Source organism: Eucyclogobius newberryi, unplaced genomic scaffold (assembly GCF_026437365.1).
Source record: "Eucyclogobius newberryi isolate DKJ021-1_F unplaced genomic scaffold, fEucNew1.0.hap1 SCAF_18, whole genome shotgun sequence".
NCBI classification, from domain to species: domain Eukaryota; kingdom Metazoa; phylum Chordata; class Actinopteri; order Gobiiformes; family Gobiidae; genus Eucyclogobius; species Eucyclogobius newberryi.
The window spans coordinates 14,932,653-14,952,945 of NW_027315812.1; the positions used below are offsets into that span (position 1 = coordinate 14,932,653).

The following is a 20,293-nucleotide window of genomic DNA, read 5'->3' on the forward strand; positions in this document are numbered from 1 at the left end:
CACAATAATAAAACCTTCTTACGCAATAATAAAACCTTCTAATAAAACCTTCTTACGCAATAATAAAACCTTCTAATAAAACCTTCTTACGCAATAATAAAACCTTACACAATAATAAAACCTTCTTAGACAATAATTTCTTACACAATAATTAAACCTTCTTACACAATAATAAACCTTACACAGTAATAAAACCTTACACAATAATAAAACCTACAATAATAAAACCTTCTTACACAATAATAAAACCTTCTTACACAATAATAAAACCTACAATAATAAAACTTTCTCACACAATAATAAAACTTTCTCACACAACAATAATATCTCAACCCACCATAGAGACATTTCCATGATTGTCCGCGTGTGATGAGAAGTTGATTCTCCAGAGTCTAAATCTAAATGTGTGTTGTGTGTCTTTTAGTGCAGTCTTAATGCCTGTCTGGTCTCTCGGTGGGGCGCGTTCTCCCACCAGGGGGGGCTGACAACAGATGACTGGAGCTTACCACACACTGTGAGACTTGCTCCTCTTTAATCTGCCTTTCCCCTCTCCGTGTCTGTGTTTCTTCTCCATCATCAGCTCGCTCCTCTCTGACACCTAAAAGCCCCACTCTCCATCTCATCCACTGCACTAATCCTCTGCGCAGGTTAAGGGGGGGGGGGGGCTCGTGCTGTTTTTGGGGCGCTTTTCCTGACACTGCTTTGGGATCATAATAGTTTGCAAACACCTGTCCAATTAGACTGATTGTGATGCACCTCAAACCGGCGGATGGATCCTGTGGCGAGGAGCTCAGATTTAGCAAAGCACACTAAATACTGCTTCTCCAGGGACGGGCTTGCATTCTGTGACAAACGTCTTTTCTGTAAATCCAGGTTTACTGAGGGGTAATGGAGGAACTTGTCAGCAAAGGACAAAGGACTTTTGCACTGCTAAATTCTTGTGTCAGTTTGCTGTGGCTCTCGTCTCATGCCGCCGAATTACAGGGTGTCTGAGGTTTACGAAAGTCATTTAAGACAGACAGTTATTCCGTAGTAAAATGCAATTGTTTCTGAGTGCTTAAGTTCTCACATTTGAAAAGAGTGACACTTTGAAAAAGCAGTAAAATGACTAAGCATTAGCAGCAGAAGGTGTGTGTGTTCCACCATTCAAAAGAAATGAGAAAGCCGCTTGAAGATGGCTAAACCTTTGTTATATTCAAGGTAATGCTGGGCGACGATATTTAGATTATATTTGATCAAAGCATCTGGAATCTGCTTAAATGTCCTGCTTGAGTTAGAAATATCGCACAAAACATGAACAGGCCATACAATTAACCACAAAAGGGTAAAGATATCGCTATTATTCATTTTTAGCTATACCTCCCACATAGAATTCTAATACATTTGTAACAATTGTACTTTTACTTTTTGATATACAAGTTTGATTACACATTACTATTACACTAGACATTAGTAAAGTAAAAAGGCACTTATCATTCATGTGCGTTTGAGGCAAAATGATGTCTGGTGTTAGGGAGCATTCAGCACCCCAAGTGTTCTGGTGAATCTTGATGGTGATATTTCCTGCTGTAATTGGAGGCTCATTTTGACTGTGTGCTCAGTGTAAGTGTGTGTGTGGCTGCAGTTTGGAGCGGCCCATGGCTCTGCAGCTGCTTCAGGAAGACATTACTCTCCAGGCCAGGCAGATAATGAAGCTCAGTGTACAGACAGACTGATAAGATGACAGGCCCATGAACAACTCTGTCTCTGTCTGATTTGGTCACACTCTCCAACTCACTTCCCCTCTCTGTCTTTCTCTCTCTCTCTCTCACATACATTCAGTGGGCACAGGCTTCGTTCCTTCCTCTTCCTTCCAGCCAAACACTCTTCTCATTTTCCTCCTGAGCATGATTAGAAGAAAATAGTTGTCAGGGAGTGAGATGGAGAAGCGGATAGAGGAAGGGAGAGATAAATGGAGACATGAAGGGACATGTCATACCATCCACAGACACTGGCTCTGACAGGAACCCTCAGGACATGGCACTCGTTTCAAGTGGGGACCAAATGGAGGTGGCACCAGGCTGTCAGGGCTCTCTAGTTAATTAGAAGACATAGCCGTTGTGGCTCAGAGAGGGCAGTCAGAAATCACAGTCAATTACATTCAGGTTATAACATGAGTTTGGCACCGCGACTCAACCTGTCACAGCTTATCTGATGCTGACCATAATACCTTTATATACAGTCACAATATGGGATGGGACAAGATTTCGGGCCCCAAGATCTCACAGGATCAGATTGCCACAAGATTGTGCACCAGTGTGGAGAATGATCTCGTTGAGAAGTTATACGCCAGTGAGTCTGGTTGCAGTGTACCACTCACACGAGGAGCGGAGCACTGCGGGGCTGATGCTGTCACAGGGTCTGACTGCTGACCTTGTGACACCACAAGTCCACGAAGGTGTATATAGGAAGTACTGGTAAACAAAGTATTACGTGTTGTGCTTCTGTTCTTTCTCATCTTTGTTTTTCTTCGAACAATTGGCACAGAAGTTTTATTTCGACTTCTTGTCCATGGTCTCGAATAACAGCTGATGTGGTGCATACTATGTGACCCCATATCACCGGTTATGACGTAATGTACATGTGTAGAAGTAGTCAAGTTAGTAACGTGAATATATGGGGTTGATTTGGGAACAATTAACATCGAATGCATTTCACCTGCGCTCATACGATGATCCCGTCTCATTTTGACAACTTCACTGTGAAGGCCTGCGGTGGGCGGCAGCCGTGAATATTTTACCCAACGGAAATGATCCGGCACCCGAGAGCACCTCTGCACCTCCGTACCCCTGCAACTCCGCACCTCTGCACCCCCGCACCTCCGCTGTTCACTTTTTGAGCAAAAGCCACACAAATATACTCACAATTTTATCTTTAGAAGGAAAACATCATTGCTGCCACCAACATGTTGCCATTGTTTGGCTAATTTCTGTTTTGAACTCCTAATATTTTCCAAATGTCATCTGTAGCTCCTTGTTTTGTGGATCAGGAGCAGAAGCAAACTGCTCTGAAGCCTGGCATCGAAGTGAATGGAAGACATCGTGCTTTTAGAGGTGCTCTTAAAACCTTTGTTTGGCCAGATGTGGAAATGTGCATAAAGTCTCACATTTAGCCCTCAGAAAAGTTCAGCAAAACGTTTCTACTCTGTATGCAGAATCTTTCAACAAACCCATCAGCAGCAAAGCACTCTGAGGCTGATCCCCATCTCTAAACACAAAGGGAAATGCCTGTCAAGTCTGGATACAAATTGTGTACCTGCATTTGAAAATCCATTAGGCCAGGTGTGGAGACTGGAGTGAGCGAGAGGAGAGGCAGTCGGATCAAAGAGGTGACTCATTTCGATGCTATTGTTCTGTTTGGAAGAGGGAAGAAGCTCTGGAAGTGGGCTGCACAGGTGAAAACACAGACGCGGGTGGTCACGCCAGGCCAAGGCACGTGCCACAACTGTACTGAAATGCAATCAGAGCAGCTGGAGGCAAAAGGGGTAATCAAAGGGAAACGCACTACAACATCGGTTATTCTGCCCCAACATGTCGGTTGCTTTCTTTATTATTTCCATCTTTAAGGAAAAAACGGTTTCCTGAAAAGTGCTGCAACATACAGCGGCCAATCAAAGCAAGTGCTCCGTACGTCCTCCTGCGTCTTTGTATAGAAACAGAAATGTATGCACAGCTTTTTATCATAGCTAAGAGCTGTCTACACTTAATATGTAGAAGAAGGACGTAAAATTATGAGCTACAGGTTTTACCCTGGGCTCATCTGGTGTTATGCTCTTCTCCAAACCTCTTCAGACCAAATGAAATCACTCAGGATCATAAGTGATACTTGCAAATGGCCAGAGAGAGGAGAGATCACAGACCTGTGTGCACTGCCTTCAGCTCAGTGGAACAGGACTCAATTATTTCATTCCCCTTATTCTGTTCAAATCTGTTTTATCCCCTTTTCTAATTTAGTCACCAGGAAGTCCACAGTCACAGCAGTGGCTGCTTTTTCACTCTACTATATTAAGACTTTCGGTAACAATATTACAATTCTGTGTATTTATGTTCCTTTGTACATTTGCACAGTGCTGCTTTGATAACTATGTTGGCCATATTCTGGACTGATTTAAAGTAACTGACAGTGGCCCTGAGTTGTCTTGCTGAAACACATTAAAGTATATTTTGATGCACATGTGACTCACTTCTCTTATATTTGAACCTTACAGTGGAACTGAGTATAATTTATGTAAATGGTGATGTCTGATAGGGCCTAAAATAACATTTTAAATTATGTTTATGGACATATTTAGGCCACATTAACTGCAAATGCTGCACTTTACAATGTAAATGCACATTAACATATATTATGACTTGGTGAGTTATGTAAATGTGCTGCTTTAATTAGGGATAAAAGTAATCTTTCCTCTCGAGGAAGTTTTCTTGGAGCCAGTGGAGCACTAGGCTGTCAACAGGGAATTAGCTAAACAAAGGTTCAGAGAGGGCCACAAATGTAATTCATCAGACTTGTGCCCAGTGTTTTCTGCCTTAATGGGGTCATGATTAAACTAAAGCTGCTCAGCTCTGAGCCTTTTCACACAAATCTGAGACACTTCTGGGTTATAGGCTTGATGCCACGTTGGATTATTGCCCTGTTAATTACACTCTGAGACAATCAACAGACCAAGACTGAAGCTGCACTTTGATATGAGCTCAAGTATGACAAAGTTTACTTTGTGAGGCCATGAGGGACAACTTTGCCATATATGTATGTTTCTCTCAAAGGCATTTGCAAAGTTTAATCAAACATGATAAAATCCTGTTCTCAAAGAGCGAAGGAGCAACATCTGAGATCCTGTGCACTTTACGTTAAGTTCAACACTAAACCTTCCTCCACCAGCAGTTCATACAGACTGTCCATATTTCTGTGTCACAGTTGGACACTAGGTTGTAGCACTTCCTGGTTTGGTCACATGGCCATATTGATTGTTTTATTTCACTGGCCTCTGTGCATCAGGGGGAAAAAGGACTCGTGTGTTGGTTTCACAGTTGATATGGGGACATGGGGCTCTCTGCTTTCACACACACACACACACACACACACACACACACACACACACTGCTCAGTCGTGGCCGATTGTTTCAGATGATGGATGTCACAATCTCACCCGTCCACACTGTGCCCCGCTGCTTTTAATTGCCCAATCAGAAACATGGAACATTTGTTATTGTGGGGCAGTTGGGGCCAGATGGCAAAGTACAGGCTCCATATACAAAGCCTGGACTGTAGTGCTGTATGTGATGAATCACTGTGTTCTTCTGTAAAGAGAGAGCAACGTGCAGTGCTGAAGACACACGCAGTTGTCACAACACAATACTGCACAGTGACACCTGTAAGTACAAAGAGCAGTCCACTTTAATCTGAGCAACAACGTCATGTAAACACAATCAAACACAATGCAGAGGTGGTGGTGTGACACAAATGACAACTTTTCAGACACTTTAAAAAGACATAGGTACATACAATCTAATCTAATCTACCTTGATCTATATTCATAATATGTTTTTCTCTGTGATGACACAGTTTTATGTCTGAGCCCACTGCCAACTTCTGTCCCAGGAGAATCGCCTGATGCAGAGTCGACTTATTGTGGCTAAACTGTCAGTTGTAAAAGTAAAGGTTGTATGTTAATAGATCCACAGAGTGAACCCGAGTTTTGTGACTGGAGTGTCTAAAAAGTATTGCATTAAATGTGTTTGCTCTGAGCCTGCAGCTTGAGGCTGCAGTTCTGAACTCCAACAAAAGGGGGCAGTGCAACACCAGAGAAAAGAGGCCTAATTGAAATCAGTGGCTTTCCTTTTCTCTCCCTCTGCTCCTCAGCTTTGTCTGGATCTGGTGCCCGGGCTGTGCCTCTGCTGAACTCCAGCACCAAACGGCACACATATCACCACACACATACACACACACACACGGGCACACACAGACACACACACAAACACACAGAGACACACACAGACACACGCACTTGCACAAAAGGGTGAAGTAATCTCCACTCTGATACACCCCGCTCAATTATGAGCTACAATGCGTGTAATTAGAAAAGAATAAAATGCATTTCAGTTTTCATTAATGAATTTCATTGATTGGCTCTGTCTCTTTGTTCATTGTTTTGATGAAGTTAACTTTGAGAGGAATAAACACAACACTTCCAGTGCAATAAGCCGCCAGTGTGCACTCGTGTGTGTGCCATTGCCGCTTGTCTCTGGTCAATTTGTTTGTTTAATCTGTCCAACTGAAGAAATAGAAATGGCTCCTATAGCACTGAGCATACAGTCTTTGCAGAGAGAAGAGAATCACAATCAGAAGAAGCAGTTATAAATCACAGGGCACCGAGTTTAAAAAGAGCAGAGCTGGAAAGCCAGAGAAGGTGCAAGTGGCACTGTGTGTGGGACACAGAATCAGCCACAGAATTTGAGCTGGAGTGAGAGAAACAGGACTTTTTTTACTTATTCAAAATATGAATGTGAGTTTTAGTCTACATGCTTTTTTTGTGATTGTAATTTATATAAATAATCGTTTGAATAAATATGGCTGTAAACCTTTAGTTGTTTAGTCGATGAATCAGTCTTGTTTTTTTGGAGCCGGCTTATTATTTTGTGGTATTTCTTTAAATTACCTTATATTAATTAAGTTATCTTTAAATTTGGAAGTGCATTTGAGTTTATTAAGCCTTCTCACTGATGAGACACTGTTTTCTAGTAGTAGATATATGGTAAAATCATAGAGAGATTATTAAGGTATAAGGTCGATCACACCCCGAGTAATAATTTAGGTTCATTTCAATTTCTGATTAATTACCAAAACTGGTATGTGCTGCTGTGTGTTGTTGGTCTGATGAAACACTGAACAGTATTAAGCACAGGACTCTGGCTGTAAGTTTGTAATCAGTGCACCAAGACAAAAGTAATTGCCAAGTGAACAAATGTAACAAATGGACAAACTTTGAGATAAACAGTGTGTTTCTCAGCCCCATGTGTTGCAGACATTGTGTCAGTTTAGCCCAAGTTGAGTATGCTTGTGTGAGAGCCTGGGAACAGAGGCTCTGTGTCAGCACTGTGGTGCCCTCCATGTGCCTGTCTCTAATTACAGTGTAGAGTTTCAGAATCTCAACCCGTCCATCTCCCTGTTTAAACCCTTCTCCGGCTCAGGCCCCACCGAGCCAAGGTAAACCATACAGATAATTAGACAGAGCAGCTCCTATCTCCAGCCCTGGGACGCTGCATGTGGAGAGGAGAGAAAGTGCTGAAAGATACAAGCACAATAGGATAAAGGAATGCACTGGATTTTATTATGTATTTCACTTTGGTCTTTGGTTAAACTGTGCGTCACAAGAACATGGGGGGAATTCCTGCTGATACGAATGATGTTTTATTGCACGAAACAGCCCAACACTTCATCAAGCCCCTCGTCCAGAATCTCCCCTCTGACTGGAACATAAGTGTGTGTGGGGACGGGGGCTGTTTTAAGGCAATCGTGCCATTACAGTCTGACGCTGTTGAGACGCCTTCCAGCACGCTCCGGACTTGCCGCACATCTGCATACTGTAAACAAATGTAAACCGGGGGAAGAAGGTCATTGGTCAACCTGGGTCAGCTTCATCTGCATAATTGGTGCCGGTGGTCCAAATTATAGCCTGCCGCCGCTCTGCTGAGAGGGAGAGAGGGGGCGCAATTATGGTCATGTATCCAATGAAAAAAAAAAAAAAGAAGTATTTTTTTTCCTCCCGCCCGTGCCTCCCCTGTCTCCTCCTGACCAATGGGAGCGCTCGTGCCGCCTGACAGCAATCAGAAATTCATCTTGCTCCTCGACAGCCAGACCCCACCCCCTCAGCGGCGAGAGACAGAAGACAGTAAGGCGGCGAGACAGGAAATGAATGAATGAGAGCGAAGAGGACCGCTACCAAACGCTGAGGAAAAGGGTGAGAGGGAAGCGCCGGCTAAAACGAGCTACAGAGGAGGCCCGCGCCGAGAAACGGAGGGGAAAATGAGATGCTACTGCGGTGCGAGATAGCCTGACAGATGTGTTCTCCTGCACCAAACACCAATCCCCTCCCCGCGCCCGTCCCTGTCCCCGCCGCCACCGAAAAAAAGCACCATTTGCAGATCGGCAGGCCTTATCAGTGAAACGGTGGAAATCATGTGTCCGCGTGTGTTCCTATGTGCAGAGGTGGGATAAGGTCCGCGCTAAATAAATCATACTGGGAGGGGGGTTTGTTGGGAGAAGAAGGTCACGGCTGGACCCTGCGCCGCTTGCTCGCTCGCCTGCCCACCCGCCCGCTCGTGCACTCCCTCACACACATCCACGCGTGCTGACAGGCCCCTGCCCCTCATTTCGGGGTGCTCTGGGTGATTCTCCCAGCGTAATGGCTTCTACCCCATTTCCACTCTCCTCCTGTCTGAAAGAAATCACACTCGACCCAGTCTGACACACATACACCTGGCCAGTCGAGCCAAGGGGAAGGGGAACGACGCCAGACAGGCGGTAAATACGCGCTTTTGTCCACCTTTTGTCTTACGCATGCTATCGTTTATAGATTTGTTCATGTAAATTGTCCATATCGTTCTTTAGCAAGCTGTATTAGTTGTGTAGATTCAGTTTCTTAAAGATGGTGGCCTGCATTTGTTGTGATTCCAGCTGGTATTGCTGGTGTTGTATAGATGAGGCCTTGGACACGCCGGAATTTGTACAATGGAGCGTAATGCACGAAATGCTAGTGGAGTCATGTTGTCAATTGAGATGTTTGAGACGCCTTTAGATGAGTTTCCGCTCTTCCTTGTCACACGTTACGGCTTGATGTGGAGGAAAGTTGACAAGTTGAGGGAGTTCCAGCGACTTGCTCCAAACTCTCACGGTCCATTGAGTTGGTTTATTAATGTACGCTGGTAAAGTCCTCCGCAGAGTTCAACTTCTCTGGAGGCGTGCTGTCAAAATGTCTTTATTCTGTTAGCTGTTATACGCCCTGTAAATTATTAACAGGCAAAAGAAATAGCCTAATATTGCTGTAAATATGTTTTCACTTGTACACTTGGACATTGTATCCCGCTAATGATTTTTGTGTACAGGTCTGAAATTGCAGAGTGCAGAAAGAAAGCTACTATTAACGTTTGCTAACTTGTAGATTAGCGGTGTGTGTGGATTATAGAGTGAATGACAGACTGAGAAATGCATGGGAGAACCAGGAGGGATGCCGGTGCCGGTCTGAATCTGTATCTGTCTGCGGAGCCAGGGCGGCGAGTGGGAGGGTCCATCAATCATTCCCAATCATTTATATTCAGCGCCTCATATCACATCATTGGCAGTGGAGAGGCTGAGCTCATTTGCATAGGCAGGAGAACTGTTGAGAAGCTGTCAGAGCAAACCAAATATATGGCTCCACTGATGTATACATTTGGCATTTTGTTCAATGTGTGCAGCTCGGGATAATGTGCGTTTGGCTTTTGTCTGTGCTCGGGTGTGTGTGCTGCTGACAGGGCGGTGCGGCGCCACTGACGAGGAATAAAAGGTCTTTTGGGAAACTTGAGCATTGCTTTTGAGGCATTTTTGTTGCTGATTTTTTTTCTTGGTTTTCCAGTCTTCTACAGTCACGCCTTAAGCCTTGCCTATACTGCCACTGAACTACTGTGCATTTGAAATATTATACAAAAAGGTGGAGGCCGGCTTTCAAGAGGGATCAGTAATAATGACACTTTAGACTGAAATATAAGCGAGGAGTGCACTATACTATACTATACTATACTTTACTGCTTTTATTATGTTATTAGTTACACTTTTGTAATTCAAACATGATAACTTCTTGAAATCAATCAAGCTTTTTTAGGAATGCGTTTGATTGAAAACAAAAAACAAAAAAACAGGAATGTCAATATTAACTATTTAATCAATAATCATGGTGGTTACAATATATTTGTGAGAACTAAAAAAAATAATCATGAGCAAAAATAAGTCATTTAAATTCCATCCAAACAGGTAAACTTCAATGTAATGTTGTAAAGTGATTTGATTAAGTTGATCATTCATAAAGTTTTATTCCATAAAGCTGCTCCCATATTAGAGGAGAGGATCTATCAGACAGTGTGAATGAAGGATTTCACGTTTGCTCATGAAAAATCAATAATCATAAAATCATGTTTTCCTCGCAATAATTTACATTTTGTGACATTGCTAGATTTAGACTGCACATACATGTTTTATTTGAAAATACTATAACTTTGCAAGTCGGAATGTACACCTGATTACAGTTAATCCACTAATGATAAATGCACAGACTGGCCCCTGTGTGCTGAGCTCTGTGCCTGTCAGTGACCTTGGTCCTGCCGCTGCTGCTGGGGAAACGAGACACACCTAAACTGCAGGGCTTAAGTGCAATCATGTATTTAGCTGCAGAATTCACTGACAGACGTTCTGCCCGGAAAAGAACTGCCTCCAACATTAATTGTGGGATATTACTGCTCGGATCAATTTCCCTGTTTCTGGTGGAGAGATTTAATTCAGTCAAACCTGTACAAATATTTATGTCTGTGTGGAAAAAAAGGCAGTTGAAGTAGTCAAAAAAAAAAGAAAAGAAGTCATGTTCATTTAAGAATAACCGATCCAAGTGCATTTGATCTGCATAACGCTGTCGTTTTTTGTCCAAGCGGTGGGACGGCCAATAGGGGCCAGTGTGTAACCAACTATGAGGTTTGTCGGAGGCGCGCTGTGATTGGTGGAGAGCGGAGAAAGGCTGGGAGCAGGTGGGGCGCCCAAAGAGAGAGAGAGAGGGGGTAAAGAGAGAGAGCGAGGGGAGGGGGGGCATTGTTGGGGTGCTTATTGTGCGAGAGGAAACGGCAAACAAGGCGCTCTTTAACTCTGCTCCTCCAATCTGTTAAAGTCGCCGTGTGTGTGATGTGTGCGCTGAATGATTTGCCTTATCATAAAGTGCATTTGCGACGCGCAGTCATAAATATGCAGCAGTCGCATGTTTGCAAAATTGAACTCCCCTTCCCTCCCCTTCTCCCGTGTACGCCTGCCCACTTTTTCCTCATACTAACTACGCCGAAACAAGGCATTTAATATGTAAGCCTCTAAGGACATTTTGTAAACATTTTTTTCTTTTTTTCGCCCTTCGTCATGGTGGTTTGGGGCAAAAGATTTAATGTCACAAAGTCATTAGACGTTTCCCGCTTCAGTCTGTAACAGAGCACAAGCCCATATAAGTCGTGTCCCTCTGTCCTGCTCCAGCATCATCATCAAAATCCCTGCTCTCATTTCTGTGGATTTCCCGTCCCTTTAACTGGAAAACGTAAAGTTCTTATTAATATCCAGAAGATTACCATTTCCTTAAGCTCTTTTCCACACCGTGTCAAATTATTTCTGCAATCAAGCGCAGTGCCCTGACACTCACACCTCGTCTGTTTGATTGTGCTTTTTTTCCCCCCCTTACTCTTCTCTCCCCGATCTGGTCTTTCTGGTGCAGTTTCAAAGCGCAAATAAGGTGGCGCTGTGCGAGGAGGACAGGTAATGAAAGGGAGGATTATGGACACAGCAGCATCAGAGGGATTAAGACTCACTGAGACAAAAGAGCATGCAATAACCAATACCTGGAATGATTTATCATTTGATCTGGATTTAAATGGATGAAAATAAATAGCGTGCTTAGATAATGCAGATCAATAAACCACATGTTAGGCCACAATAAGAAAACTCATTTTGAACTTAAATGGATTGAGTTTTGACTAAACGGTTAATGTTCTTCTTTCACACCTGTGTTTATTCCCTTAGTTGTTTCTGTGCACATTGAGGCGGTGTGTGCTGTGTTGTGCTGTGTGAGCACTGAGCAGCAGGTCCTCTGGTGGTCGGCCATGACACCGGCACAGTCTCTTTAAGTAGAGTGATAAGCACTACGGCCTCAATGCTGAACACCAGGCAAATTGAAAGTGAAGATTGCCTTCCCATAGACTTTATCTTTTCCCACTAAAACAGGGAGCGGCGGCTACGACTACACCTATTGATTTTGCAATTTCAGCAAATTAAGAAGGAGACAGCTGGGCCTATTAGAGAGCTGTCTGTGGCTAGCACTAGCACGGTCGCTAAGGGCTCAAACGGAGAGGCTGGAAAGAGCAGCCAAAGCATATGCAGGGCAATGTTTATTCTGTTTTGACGTCAGCTATTGTATTTTCATTTTCATATTTAAATTGGTGGATTCAAATTAAAAATATATGTTAGCAGCTGTGGCAAAGCAAAGTGGCTCAAGCTTATATGATACGAATATAGCACAAAGCAATCAGCTGAATGAATTACCTGAGAGTTTCGCCTGCCTGAGGATTTCAGTAATAAAAGAAGTTAAAGGCCAATCTGTCCTGCTCTAACATCCACTGTAATATCCACAGCCATATGAAGAGTAATGAGAGAATCAAATATTCTATAAGAGCAAGTGAACGCACCCAGATTCAATTATATACATCAAATAATACCTGCTGCACGGCCTGCTGCTGTGTACTTTACGGTGGGAGGAAGGTGGGGAAACTCTCCCTGAGTTTGGTAGTGCGTCTCATCAGGGATCATTTGTGGCGTCCCCCTCATGTCTGCGGGGCCCGTGCCATTCTGTTACCACTACTTTTGGGTCAAGTCGCAAGGTTCCAACTTGTTATTTTATTTATTATTTTTCCAAGTTTATTATTGAAATGTTATGATTACAACAGCCAATCAGAGCAGTCTCCGTTGCCTAGTGACAGCTTAGAAAGGACACAAACACAGAGGGTTGCTAACTTTTGAATGTATCATCACCACTTCAATGACAGTAACAGGCTCCTTACCTCCAGCTCGCACTGAAAAGGGAAAAAACTGCTCCTGTGCGTCTTTAGTTTATTTATTTATTTGAGCAGTGTCAGTCCAAAGAACTGAACAATACATCACAATGTGAACAATACAGATAATCTTGTGCTGAGAAGGAGTATACGTGGACATTCGATTCACTTCTAAGGTCCTTCCCCTCGTGTCACCTGTAGTGTGGTGAAGACCCTCTCACAAGGCCTTTCATGTCGCGTTTGTGTGCGTGCTACAATCATTTATATTTGTACAGCTTAATTTAAATAGGATATATCAAGTAATGTACATTTTGTTTGTGGTTTTTTGTTAGTTTTTTGTTTATGGTCGCACACGAGAAGGAAAATATAAAGAATAGTGTATTTTGTTTATGGTCGTACCATTTAAAAGGTAACAAGAAGTCTTTTGTTTATGGTCGTACAAAAATATGAGGTAACAGAACCAAAAACAATGAATATTTTCCATTTATGGTTGTACAAATAAATGCAACGAGAAGGAAAACAACAAGATTTTTTTTTGATATGGTTGTACAAAATAAAAAAGTAACGAGAAGGAAAAGCAGTGAAGGTTTTGTACGGAATGAAAAAGAAAAGTTCATGGTCGCACAAAATAAAACAATGAATCTTTACGAGTAGGATTTAACCCTTCCATGTATTTTAGTGTCATTTTCGCTCTAAATAAGAGTGCATGTAAAGGCAGCTCATGCCACTCACCTTGTATCCTCGTGTTTGATCACATGACACTTCCTGGACCTTCACTTGTATCATATCTGTGTGTGGTGCTGCTGTCCTTTACGTGAATGTGAGACAAATATGTTCCCTGCAAAATTTGTGTCATGTTGAAAAATTGCATATGATTTGTGTGTCTGGTTTTACTTAATTTGAATGCAACAAGACGCTGTAGGTTTGTTCACCTTCCATGAGGTCAGCGCGTCCATTCTCGAGGAAGCAGCCGTCCATGAGCATTAGTCCCTGATATACATTTATTGGCAGGAGGGGAATTTTTCTCAATTTTCAATCTGATTCTGTTATCGGCCTATATATGACTTTCATATTGGAGTTTTAATATGGGAAATTCAATAGGAGCAGTGATGAATGATTTATCTGGTAAAGGGTGCACATTTTTCATACTGATAGCTTTTTGGGGCCTCTAAAAATTATGAAATATGAGATTTTTTTATTGATCATTAGTCTCGGGACCGCACCTGCTTCACCAATTTGTTTCCAATCAAAATTGGCATTAAGATTCATTTTGGGGATCAATGATGAAAATGCTGTCATTATTCATTTAATAATGAGTGGAAATTACAATGACAAAGAACAATACAAGACATGCAATGTGTTTTTGTTCTTATTGTTTAGGGCTGATTTGACTTTGAACTGAATCCACTACAAGGAAGAGGAAGGAACACACAGCCTTGGTCACTTCCAGCAATAAACCTGCAAACGATTCTTTTTACAATAATGTTTCTTTCCCTTGAATAACATGCATTGAAGAGTGTCAAAAATAAGTGGCCAAACCGAAGTGTGTGTGGATTGCTGTGTGAATGGAACGTTCTCTGGCAGCTCGACAGCACAAGCTAATTCATTGATTGGCCCTTGAAAAAGATGGCTGCTAATTGTTAGGTAATTAACATAGCAAGCTGTAATTATGTGGGCCTAAAGAGCCGATTAGAGCAGTGCATGTGCTGAGGGGCTGAGGCTGTGTGCGCCTGTGTCTAAGCCCTGTATCTGCCGGCTCCAGGACAGATGGCACATTGTCAAAAGCTGACATGTTTTGTTTTCCCTGATGTGTGTCGAGAGAGAGACAGAGAGGGAGAGGGAGAGGGAGAGAGAGCGAGGGGAGGAGGATCTGCGCCCCGGGACTTGTCCTTTTGTTTCAGCGTTGTTAATTAAGTGCTAATTGAGTGTAATTATTTACATCATCACAGAGAGCCAATGGAGATGTCAAGTGGCACAAGGCAGTTGGTGGGAGCTGGCAGCGCAGAGCCACAATCTGTTGAAGGCTGCGCTGAGCCACTGCAACAAGCCCCACACACAGCAGCAGCACCACAGCAGCACCATCACAGCAGCAGCACCACAGCAGCAGCACCACAGCAGCAGCACCACAGCAGCACCACCACAGCAGCACCACCACAGCAGCAGCAGCAGCACCAGAGTGGTAAGAGGTGAGACACACACTTCTTAAGCAGTTTCCAGCTTGAAATTTAATTGCACACTTACGCCTCAAACACATCCAAAAGCAAAAGTGTTCCTTATTCTTTGACTTGAGTGACAAGGTGGGTTCAACCAGATGCGAACACTCAGAAGAAGCAGATATCTTTAGTTCCCTCTTAAAGGCAATACAATACTTGTCAGTGTGATTAAATCATGCTAAAAGAATAAGGCCATCGCGGACGATCTCGTGGCGCTTTTCTGTTTATTTCTACAGGACTGAATTTGTGTACAATAGACGATGAAAATGATGTAGAAAGAATTTGCATACAAGTATGTGTAAATGTGTTCTATTCCCCTCCTCTCTGTGATGTGGCCGTGTAGATAATTGTCCACACTTGCTGCTGTCACGGAAATAAGGGCCAGCTCGAGGAGAGAAGTGACATTGATCAGTCGCGAGGCCAATGGGACGAGGCAGAATCTAGTGCGTTAACACCTTCAGCTAATCAACATGACAGAGTTTAGACTTGCCCTAGAAACGCTCTCCCCCCTCTCTTTTGCCCCCCCCCCCCCCTCTCTCGCATGTATGCATCTGTACACGTTATACATCTTCATCACACAGTCACTGGAGCCTGTGTCACACTATAATACCACACAGGTTTGTCACGACCACAGGAAAACGATAAATCCTCATCATTTGATCCTGTCCACTCTGTAAACTATAAACTTTCCACGCGGCGCTACAACTTTACTTTGATTATTTTTTCAAGTATGAGGAGCATATAAATGTAACAAAGATAAATTGGGCCTGCAAATGTCACTTAAATTCAAGTTAAGGAAAGGTCGCCTCCCACACACAGGCAAAAATAAAAGTGAATTTGAGATCCCGACCATGTATATTATGGATGCGTTTAAAATGGTGTTTGTTTTAAGCATTCAAAGTCAAGCAGCTGTGACGTGTTGCTGTTTTTAGAGTTTAAATATATTAAGAGACGGAGCCGCCTGTATCGATGCTCAGAATCAATAAGGCTGGAGAGCTATGCAGGGCAGCACCAAGTCTTACCTTTAAAACTGTACTTTTAGGTGCACAGTGCTTTCTACTGTACCACTTTACTCCTCACTCTATATAGAACTCTATATGAGTCTATTATCAATGCCATATTACAAATGACTGTGATGATATAGCTGTGTAAATATAATGTTATTTCATATATATCCTCTTTATTGATCCTAAAAATACAGCTTCATAGGGCTGTATGATTTTGATAAAAGAAATTACTGCAAGACGTTAAAAAATAAGAAGAAAACATCCAGAAGCATTACATTATAACAGAAGAGTGAAATATGTACTGCTAATCTAACATACAGTGCGCGGGGTTGGCGATATTGTGTCCTGATAACAATATTACTCAGACAATATTATGTAAATCCAACAGAAATGTGTTAACACGTGGTTTTAAATGCATTAGTTGAAGTTTAATTATCAGACAAATGTGAAATGTCTGTAAAATGAATCACTAAAGTGCAGAAATATCACCCTATAGCCTTATTCGAAAGTGCACAAAATGCAGAGGACCTCTTAATAGTAACTGGCATATTTGTATTAGATTGTATTAATATGTCAGCCTCGATAACATCCAACAAATAGATTGATTGTTTTCCATTTGTCACGCGATTAAACAAAATAGCACCTCCTTTTATCTGTGTGTAAGAGCCATCTTGATTGTGCCTGTACATTTGTGCTCCATAGTGAGTCTGTGTGAAGCCGGGCTGTGTTACTGAGGGTTAAGCTCTGCTGTGTTCTTGCCTCTGGTCAGAGGTGGAATTAATTTTAGCTGGCAGTCAGTGCTGCGGTCATTTCATTTAAAGGGAGGTGTTATTATCCTGATTTGGCCATAACTGCTGGGGGTTGGAGACAGTCAGACACTCGCCTTTAAAGAAAAAGACTAAAAAGAGACTTCTGGAAATGGAGAATCTGTCATTATGTGGGGTGTATTTAAATCAAGCTCTACCATTTATATTAGTTTGGTTAAAGGCGTGTTATTTTCTCTATTCACTATTAAAATGCAGTATTGCCTTTCATATGAAATAGTAAAACTGGCTTACACCGCAGCCCTGGCAACACATTAAAGACACACTGAAATAACACAGTAATGACATTGTCCCTGTGTATTAAAGTAAGTGCCTAAGCCCAAGACAAAGATGTATCTGATGACAGAAATCCTCAAATGACTATGGGCCTATTTCAGACTTGAGCCATCTGCCAAGGAGGGCTTTTTAGTGCTCCAATCATTTACATAACCCAAAGATGATTATTTTCCCCTCTCAAAGTTGAAATGACTGAATAATTATAATGTAGTGGATTAGAATGAGGAAACAACATGCCTTGATGTCAGAGAAGATTGCTGAGTAGTCACTATAATCGCTGCTTAGGTTTTTAATCAGAGTGAAATATGGGCCATAAATTATTGCCTTTCATGCAAACTTGTCTTTATGCACCAGTGCATCACAAATCTAATTTTTCAGCATTTTAAGAGGCTTAAAAGATAGTTATTTTTGTTCAGGAACTCAGGAATTAAAATCATTCAAGTATATTTCACTCAAAAGGATTATGTTTGATACTGTAAGGTTCTCTGAATTACATGATAAACTCAAAATAACCTGCCTTCTGGGACTCACAGATGTGTTTCTGAACATGCAATTTAAAAAATGCACAAAAAGAATTGATGTGAATTTTGTGTTGCATAATATGTGTGACTTTCATCTGACACTCCATTTTTCAGCGTTGTCTATATTCTCATGGAAAACGTTGTATGGATTGGTTAAACAAACGATAGGAGCAGAAAAGTGAAATGTAGTAAATATTGGTTGAATTACACAGTTTTATCAGTGTTTGGTCCAGGCCTCATCCGCATCAGCTCAAAAGCTCTTGTTGTGGCTGTCCTTACTTAAGTTGTGTGTATTATTGACCCATCAGACAAACTTGAGCCAAGCAGAGGGACATGGACAGATGCAGTGGACATTTTCCTTGTGGTCTGAGCGCTGGTATTAGGAATCAGAACCTCCCCTCGTCTTTACGGCTGCAAATTGCTTGACCACCTCTTCCCTCAGCCCTGTGTCCTGCCAAATCCGCCCATGATGTATCATTATCACAACTTTGGGTGGAAATCCATAGAATCAATAGGTTTGTCAGGGAAACTCACGCCTGGGATTACACACATGCTGTGAGGCTTGTTCTTTCTTCCAGACTCACTCTGACACAGGCCCTGGCGATAAAAACATTTGTCAAGATTCACAGTTACAAAACCAGCCCAAAGTCTCAATCCTAACATGTGTATTTATATTTAAGATAAACAACATAGATTCTGTCTAACACAACGCTGTTTGAGTGTTTTGCGTACCTTGTCCATCATGTAGTTCATTAGTGGTTCTGGTCAGCAGGAGCCCATGTAATTACTGTCCGGTAAACAGGTCAGAAGGGTAGAGTCCAGTCACAGCTGCTGCGGCTCTGCGGGCTCTCACACATAAACACACACACACTGTGGTCCTGGGCTCTTCAGAGTGGTATTGATTGGTTGGGCTGTGACATCTCCTAAGCCATGTCACCCCTGTGAAAGAAGCCTCCAAATTGACCAATAATAAAGTGGTGGAAGTTGTAGTGGCACTCTCCTGGGAGCTGTCTGTAGACTGTGTCAGTGTGTGTTAGCGTGTGTGTGCGCGTGTGTGTGAGCGAGGGGGCATGCGTACATGAATGTATATTATCGTGAGAAAATGCATTTCTCATGCATTAATCTGCTCTTTGTTCCACTGTCTTTACATAGACTGTAGTCACTGTCTTTAGATCCAAACCTGTACAACTGGATTATTTGTGTGGCGCACATTTGTGTTGACCCTGGCCCCCTCATCTTAAAGAATGTGTTTGGACAAAAACAGCCTCTCGTGTTGCTTGTGTGTCTGTGGCACTCAGTGCCAGCTCATTACTGAGGCATATTATGCACTGGGCCTGTGAGGTCACATTGATTTCACTCCCTGGAGCATTAGCCTGAGATTACACCAGTCAACAGGCCTCATTGATGCTGTGTGTGTTTGTATGTGTGAGATGAGAGAGATGAACCAGGGGTAATTAGTCAGAGAATAGTCTACATGCTGCTCCCGTCATGTGTCGTGGATCCTGTGTCTTCGGAGTCACTATACGTTTGCTTTTTTGTGCCCTCATTAAGTCTTTGTGCTTAAACAAGTGTGTTATCTCTTAGAGATTCTCACATGCCTGACTTTAACTTTGTGATCTGTGTCGGAGGATATGTCCTCTGTGTATAATGCGTTATTTCTAATGAAGAACTGTGAAACTCTGCTCTTGTTATAGTATTTAAATGAATGCTGTATATATCTAAAGTGAGGTTATGTGAATATGCAACATCTCAATCAGCGTTCTTACCACAAGTGTGTAATGACAGCCGTTCAAACACTTGGTGGATTGCTCATCAGCATCATTTGCATAACTTTGAAGTATTCATAGCATTAGAGAGGCAATTACAATAATTAACATGGGAATCCATGTCAATGGGCCACAGCCACGAGGCAAGTGCAATTACAGCTATGCTAATTAGAGTTTGATTAAGCTTTTAAAGAACAATCAGCTTATTTAACTGAACACATTCAAGAGGCTGTAGAGACATGAAACTCTCCCACACAGACTCCCACACGCAGCGCCTCCAGTGCCTCCTGTTACACGTGCTTTACTGTAACTGCACTCTTTATTTACATCTGTGGAAACACCACGCACGCACACACACACACGCACGCGCACACACACACACACAGGGCCTACAGTCACTCTCTCTCCTCCCCCGCTCCTTTTGTTTTGTGCGCTCGCCATCGTGTCAGGACGGAAGACAGGATGTTTTTTTTTCATTGAACAAGAACAATTTGCTGTCTGATGTTGGAAGCCTCATTGTAGTGACGGGGCCTAAATTAAAGTGTGGCTTATTAAAGCCTGTGTGTGTGTGTGTGCGCGTGTGTGTGTGGACATGGGCACTTGACACTGATCCGCCCAATAAACTCACTGTCCGTGACTAAGAGTGCGCTGGCTGCAGACGGACACAATTGCCTGTTAAGTCAGAGCTGCTTTTATTGGGCCTGTGTGAACACCGTGTGATGTGTCGCTGCTCTCACTGACAACATGAGACCCCATTATTTTAATGAGTAAAGGTGCGCTCATCCTCACTTGGATTTGTTTATCTGTTGTGCGACTAAATGCGGCT

At 42.6% G+C, this 20,293-nt stretch overlaps 1 long non-coding RNA gene across 1 annotated transcript in view; it reads right to left on the reverse strand.

The window, feature by feature from the left end:
• Positions 1-10,438: 10,438 nt before the first annotated feature.
• Positions 10,439-20,293, reverse strand: part of LOC140364486 (uncharacterized) — a 100,179-nt gene continuing 90,324 nt past the window's right edge. Inside the window, exon 4 of the long non-coding RNA XR_011927710.1 lies at positions 10,439-10,455. This is a non-coding gene — a long non-coding RNA (uncharacterized lncRNA). The remainder of the gene's footprint in view (positions 10,456-20,293) is intronic.